Source organism: Erythrolamprus reginae, chromosome Z (assembly GCF_031021105.1).
Source record: "Erythrolamprus reginae isolate rEryReg1 chromosome Z, rEryReg1.hap1, whole genome shotgun sequence".
NCBI classification, from domain to species: Eukaryota; Metazoa; Chordata; class Lepidosauria; order Squamata; family Dipsadidae; genus Erythrolamprus; species Erythrolamprus reginae.
In genome coordinates, this window is record NC_091963.1 from 149,287,106 (window position 1) to 149,294,605 (window position 7,500).

Here is a 7,500-nt window from a genome sequence, read left to right on the forward strand (position 1 = left end):
ACAACAGCATCTTTCAACCATGACAACTTTAATGCCATTGGACTTCCACTCCCAGAATTCCCTAGGCAGCCATGTTTCCTGAGGCATTCTGGGAGATAATGCCCAACCGTCTTAAAGTTACCATGGTTGTAAATAGTTTACAGTGTTCATATGGCTTTTAAATGCCCAAAGCAATGCCCAGGAACCTGCCCGCTTCGGCCTTTCTTCCCAGCTGATGAGTCATGCATTTTTCTCCCCTTCGGGAAAGGTGGCCACCAGGAGATCACAGCATGTTTCACGAGCCACCTGGCGATGAGAGGGTGGCACGCTCACGGGAGCAGGTGGACTTGGAGGAAATTCCAGCAGAGACGGGAATGTTTCACATGGCAACAGCTGTGAGTGTGTCATCCTGAAAAGCAGAGAAATTAGCGTTAGGATCCCAGCCATCTGGCCCCGAGCGGCATCCGTTCTCTCTTTGAAAATCTAAAACCTTCATTTTTTATGGTGGCTTATACTTACAACTGCTCACTTAGCAGCTGTTTGAAGTTACGACAGCACTGAAAAAGTTATTTTCTTTCGACCAGTCAAAATAACATAGAAACATAGAAGATTGACAGCAGAAAAAGACCTCCTGGTCCATCTAGTCTGCCCTTATAGTATTTCTTGTATTTTATCTTAGGATGGATCTATGTTTATCGCAGGCATGTTTACATCCAGTTCCTGTGGATTTACCAACGACGTCTGCTGGAAGTTTGTTCCAAGCATCTACTACTCTTTCAGTAAAATAATATTTTCTCATGTTGCTTTTGATCTTTCCCCCAACTAACTTCAGATTGCGTCCCCTTGTTCTTGTGTTCACTTTCATAGAAACATAGAAACCTAGAAGATTGACAGCAGAAAAAGACCTCCTGGTCCATCTAGTCTGCCCTTATACTGTTTCCTGTATTTTATTTTAGGATGGATCTAAGGCAGGCATGTTTACATTCAGTTCCTGTGGATTGACCAACCACGTCTGCTGGAAGTTTGTTCCAAGGATCTACTACTCTTTCAGTCAAATAATATTTTCTCACGTTACTTCTGATCTTCCCCCAAATAACCTCAGATTGTGTCCCCTTGTTCTTGTGTTCACTTTCCTATTAAAAACACTTCCCTCCTGAACCTTAATTAACCCTTTAATATATTTAAATGTTTCGATCATGTCCCCCCTTTCCCTTCTGTCCTCCAGACTACACAGATTGAGTTCATTAAGTCTTTCTTGATACGTTTTATGCTTGAGACTTTCCACCATTTTTGAAGCCTGTCTTTGGACCGGTTCAATTTTATCAATATCTTTTTGTAGATGAGGTCTCCAGAATTGGACACAGTATTCCAAATGGGGTCTCACCAGTGCTCTATATAGTGGGATCACAATCTCCCTCTTCCGGCTTGTTATACCTCTAGCTATGCAGCCAAGTATCCTACTTGCTTTCCCTACCACCTGACCGCACTGTTTCCCCATTTTGAGACTGTCAGAAATCACTACCCCTAAATCCTTCTTTTCTGAAGTTTTTGCTAACACAGAACTGCCAATACAATACTCATATTGAGGATTCCTTTTGCCCAAGTGCATTATTTTACATTTGGAAACATTAAACTGCAGTTTCCATTGCTTTGACCACTTATCTAGTGAAGCTAAATCATTTGCCATATTACAGACCCCTCCAGGAATATCAACCCTATTGCACACTTTAGAGTCATCGGCAAATAGGCAAACCTTCCCTACCAAACCTTCCCCTATGTCACTCACAAACATATTAAAAAGAATAGGACCCAGAACAGACCCTTGTGGCACACCGCTTGTAACCTGACTCTGCTCAGAATACTCGCCATTAACAACAACTCTCTGATGTCTACACTTCAGCCAGCTGCAAATCCACTGAACTATCCAGGGATTAAGTCCAATCTTCACTAATTTATCTATCAGCTCTTTATGTGGAACCGTATCAAAGGCTTTGCTGAAGTCCAGATAGGCAATATCCAAGGCACTATATCCAGTCCACAATATCCAGTCCTTGCCCTTACGACCATGGTCACGTGATCAAAATTCAGTTGCTTGGTCAGTGGCATGGATTTAGAATGGTTACATGTGCTCACACCCATTCATTCCTCCCACACGCATGCACACTTGTCCCATGCTGCGACTGCGCATGGGCACAATCTCCCCCTTCCCGCGTATGTGCACAGGCCTCATTGACCTCTGGGAGGGTGAAAAAACAGCCCAATGGGCAAACCGGAAGTTCATAAAAATGGACTTCCGGGTTGCCTGTTGTGCTGTTTTTCGCATTCTGGAGCCTTGAGGGAAGCTTCCTGAAGACCCAGATTGCAAAAAAACAGCACAATAGGCAAACTGGAAGTTCATTTTTAGGAATTTCTGGTTTGCTCATTGGACAGTTTTTCGTACTCTGGGGCTTCAGGAAGCTTATTTATTTTTATTTATTTATGTATTTATGTATTTATTTATTTAGTCCAATACATAATACACATTGAAAAGAATAGATATGTAGTAATATAACTAAAGAAACAAATAGAAGAAAAGATATAAAAGTATAGGAGAACATATTTGAAAGGAAGAAAAGATAAATGAGATAAGGAGAGACAATTGGACAGGGGACGGAAGGCACACTGGTGCACTTATGTACGCCCCTTACTGACCTCGTAGGAACCTGGAGAGGTCAATCGTGGAGAGTCAAAGGGAGAAATGTTGGGGCAAAAAATGTTGGGGAAAAAACAGCTACCCTTCAAAAAGGCCTTGAATGGTCTAAAACAGTGGTTCTGAAACCTGGGGGTCAGGACCCCCTTGGGGGTTGATCGACCATTTCACAGGGGTCGCCTAAGACCATGGAAAAGACAAATTCCCCATGGTGTTCGGAACTAAAGCTTCTATTTTGGCGCCTTAGAACATATTTTTACATTCTGACCAATTAGGCATTTATAGTGGGGCTGTCCCACTGACCTTCCTGCCAATCAGCTTCAAGCTCTGTTGGGAATTGGTGCTAGACTTATGGTTGGGGGTCACCACAACATGAGGAACTGTATTAAGGGATCGGGGCATTAGAGAGGTTGAGAACCACTGGTCTAAAACCTGGCAAATTCAAACCACTACCACTAAATGCTCTCTGTCTTACCACATTGGTAAAAAGAATCAGAATACTAAATATAAACTTGGAGGAATTGAACTTATTGATAACCCTCAATCTGTCAAAGATCTTGGAGTACTCATATCCAATGACCTAAGTCCTAGAGCCCACTGCAACAACATTGCCAAAAAGGTTTTAAGAGTTGTTAACCTAATCTTTCGCAGCTTCTTCTCTGGCAATTTTGAACTGCTAACAAGAGCTTACAAAACATTTGTCAGACCAATCCTAGAATACAGCTCACCTGTATGGAACCCACATTGCATATCTGACATCAACACAATTGAGAGAATCCAGAAATATTTTACAAGAAGAGTCCTTCACTCCTCTTCTCGCAACAAAATGACTTGAAATTCTTGGTTTAGACAACTTACGACTCCGTCGTCTCTCCGTTCCGACTTAATTATACAGTGATCTCTCGGTTAGCGCGGGGGTTACGTTCCAAGACCTCCCGCGCTAACCGATTTCCGCGTTATACTGGATGCGGAAGTAAAAACCACCATCTGCGCATGTGCGCCATTTTTTTCATGGCCGCACATGCGCAGATGGTGGAGTTTGCGTGTGGGCGGCGGGGAAGACCAAGGGAAGATTCCTTCAGCTGCCCAACAGCTGATCTGCTCCGCAGCGCGGAAGCAGCGAGGAGCCGAAGATGGGGTAAAGGCAAAGGGGAAACCCCATCTTCGGCTCCTCGCTGCTGCCGCGCTGCGGAGCGGATCAGGTGTTGGGCGGCTGAAGGAACCTTCCCTTGGTCTTCCCGCCAGATCACTTGCCGCTTGCCAGTCCACGCCCCCCTGGATGAGCGGCCCCGCATGGCCCCAGCGCCGGACTCCAAACGCAGAAACCGGAAGGGGCGAGGTGGGGGAGAAGGGAGGCTCAGCATTCCGTCAGTCGCAGCGCTGGCTGTCAACTTTTCTTTTTAGCACTGGGGAGGCAAGTCAGCTCCTGCCCAGTTTTAAAAAGAAAAGTTGACAGCCAGCGATTGTTCCGCTGCCGCCAGCATGGCCTGGCTGGCAGCGGAAGATGTAACGGAGCCCACGGGGGATTCGCCTTCCTCCCACCCGCAGCCGAGACTGATCGTGGGCTCCTTCGCAACCTCGGAGAGCTTCCAGGGCATGAAAGCTCACGAAAACCAGGAAGCTCTCCGAGGTTGCGAAGGAGCCCACGATCAGTCGGCTGCCGGCGGGAGGAAAGCGAATGCCACGGGGCTGGGCTCGGCTCCCCCCTCGGCTCCCCCCCTTACCAGCCCCGCCGCGGAAGGCTCCATTCTGTTCCCTGCCGGCCCGATTGAGCGGCCGGCGGTCTCCATTCAGGGAACAGACGTCCACCCCCTCCTCGGAGTCCCCGGCACCCAGCGTCCCCACGCCGCCTCCACCTCCCGGTAATGCGCCCGACCTCTGCCTCTCTCTTTCTCTCTCATATACCACGCCGGCAACAGGGAGAGAAAGAGAGAGAGAACTAGCGTGGACTTATTTTTTATTTTTTAATATTTTATTTTTTTAATTAATATTTTTTGAAAAACCGCGTTGCAGCGTTTCGCGCTAATCGAGAACGCGCAAATCGAGGGATCACTGTAGTTCATAAAATCATATACCAAAATGTCCTACCTGTTAACGACTACTTCACCTACAACCGCAACAACACATGAGCACAAAATGGATTTAAACTAAATGTCAACCGCTCCAAACTTGACTGCAAGAAATACGACTTCAGCAACAGATTAATCAACGCCTGGAATGCACTACCTGATTCTGTGGTTTCTACTCCTAATCCCAAAACCTTTAACCTTAGACTATCTACAATTGACCTCTCCCCCTTTCTAAGAGGTCTGTAAGGGGCTTACATAAGCGCACCACTGTGCCTACCGTCCCTGTCCTATTGTCTTCTTTTGTTACTTTTTATCATTACTTATCTAGTGTTTTATTTGTACAAATTACCACCCTATAATTAGAAACATAGAAACATAGAAAACTGACGGCAGAAAAAGACCTCATGGTCCATCTAGTCTGCCCTTATACTATTTCCTGTATTTTATCTTAGGATGGATCTATGTTTATCCCAGGCATGTTTACATTCAGTTACTGTGGATTTATCTACCACCTCTGCTGGAAGTTTTTTCCAAGGATCTACTACTCTTTCAGTCAAAAAATATTTTCTCACGTTGCTTTTGATCTTTCCCCCAACTAACTTCAGATTGTGTCCCCTTGTTCTTGTGTTCACTTTCCTCCTGGACCTTATTTAACCCTTTAACATATTTAAATGTTTCAATCATGTCCCCCCCTTTTCCTTCTGTCCTCCAGACTATACAGATGGAGTTCATGAAGTCTTTCCTGATACGTTTTATGCTTAAGACCTTCCACCATTCTTGTAGCCCGTCTTTGGACCCGTTCAATTTTGTCAATATCTTTTTGTAGGTGAGGTCTCCAGAACTGAACACACAAACTTCCGGTTGGGCAGTTTTTCGCACTCTGGGGCTTCAGGAAGCTTTGCTGAAGCTTTGCTGAAGCCTCCGGTGGGTGAAACGGCCTTCCCCAAGGCTGAAAAATTGGCTAGTGCACGCATGTGAGCTAGAGCTGACATAGGGCAACGGCTCACATGTCCTCTGATGTGGCTCCGTGTGCCACCACTTGCACACATGCCATAGGTTCGCCATCATGGGTTTAGGGTCTGCTGAAAGGGTTTTGCTTCTTTTTTATTTATTTATTTATTTTATTTATTCATTTGTCCAATACACAAATACATAGGAAGAAAAACAGACATGTAGTAATATATATAAGGGTAAAAGTGAACTTAGAGGAGAAGATATATGAAAGGAAGAAGATATACCGGTATATGATTTATGAGATAAGGAGAGACAATTGGACAGGGGACGAAAGGCACACCAGTGCACTTATATAAGCCCCTTACTGACCTCTTAGGAACCTGGAGAGGTCAATTGTGGATAGTCTAAGGGAGAAGTGTTGGGGGTTAGGGGTTGACACTACTGAGTCCGGTAATGAGTTCCACGCTTCGATAACTCGATTGTTGAAATCATATTTTTTACGATCAAGTTTGGAGCGGTTCGTATTAAGTTTGAATCTGTTGCGTGCTCTTGTGTTATTGCAGTTGAAGCTGAAGTAGTCATTGACCGGTAGGACGTTGCAGCATATGATCTTGTGGGCAATACTCAAATCGTGTTTTAGGCGCCGTAGTTTTAGGCTTTCTAGACCCAGGATTGTTAGTCTATTTTCGTAGGATATTCTGTTTCGAATGGAGGAGTGAAGGGCTCTTCTGGTGAAATATCTTTGGACATTTTTAAGGGTGTCACTGAAGGAGAATTAGCTTCGACCTTTTTTGAGTCGACTAGTTTGATTTATTATAATTTTTTTTCTCCAAAATAATTCAAATGACCTCCAGAAAGAATAACTGGCCTACGAGGAGCTATTCGATGCATTGTATGGGATTTTCTCAAGTGGGTTAGATAAAAGTGCCAATCACCGTTGCCCTACATAAAGGATTGAAACAAAGATACACTGATTAAACTAAGATCCAGGCAAGCCAATAAGCTCAGCTAGGTGTTCCAAATTCCCTCTGGGTTTTAGTTTTTATATTTTACTAGTAGCTGGATATCTGTGCTGCAGTTACGAAACTATGTGGTCGGGCTGGATAAATTGACAGCTAAAGCTTGGAAATTGACGAGTAGTTACCACCGGCCTTGGTACAATGACACTTAAGGCTTGAAAATTTATGTTAAATGTGTAACTCCTTAATACCTTGATAGCAAACCTATGGCATGCGTGCCATAGGTGGCGCATGGAGCCATCTCTGCGGGCATGTGAGCCATTGCCCTGGGTCACCTCTACTGAGCATGTGCGCATGTGCCGGCACTGATTTTGGCTGGCCCCGCCCAAAACACCCCTCCCCTTCCAGGAGTCTCTATGCAGCCCATTTTGGATATCAGGTAAGTACCGGGGTTGTGCGGAGACTCTGGGAGAGCAAAAAACAGGCCTCTGTAGGGTTGGAAGAGGCTGTTTTCACCCTCCGCAGACTCCGGGAAAGCCCCCTAGAGACCAGGGAGCGTGAAAAACAGGCCTACAGAAGTCTGAAAATGGGCCGTTTCCAGCCTCCAGAGGCTTTACAGAGGCCTGCTAGGCCCAAAACAGGTGGTGGGGGATCGCCTGTGCATGGGGGAGCGGGGCAGCATTGGTTCATCTGCACAGAGGTGGGGTATTCACATGCATGTGGGTTATGTGTGGGAGCATTGCACAATGAGTGTGTACACATGCGTGTGCGCTATCGCACGTTTGTGTGAGCTTTCAGCACCCGAGGAAAAACTGATTAGCCATCACTGCCTTAACATGTCTAAATTCTC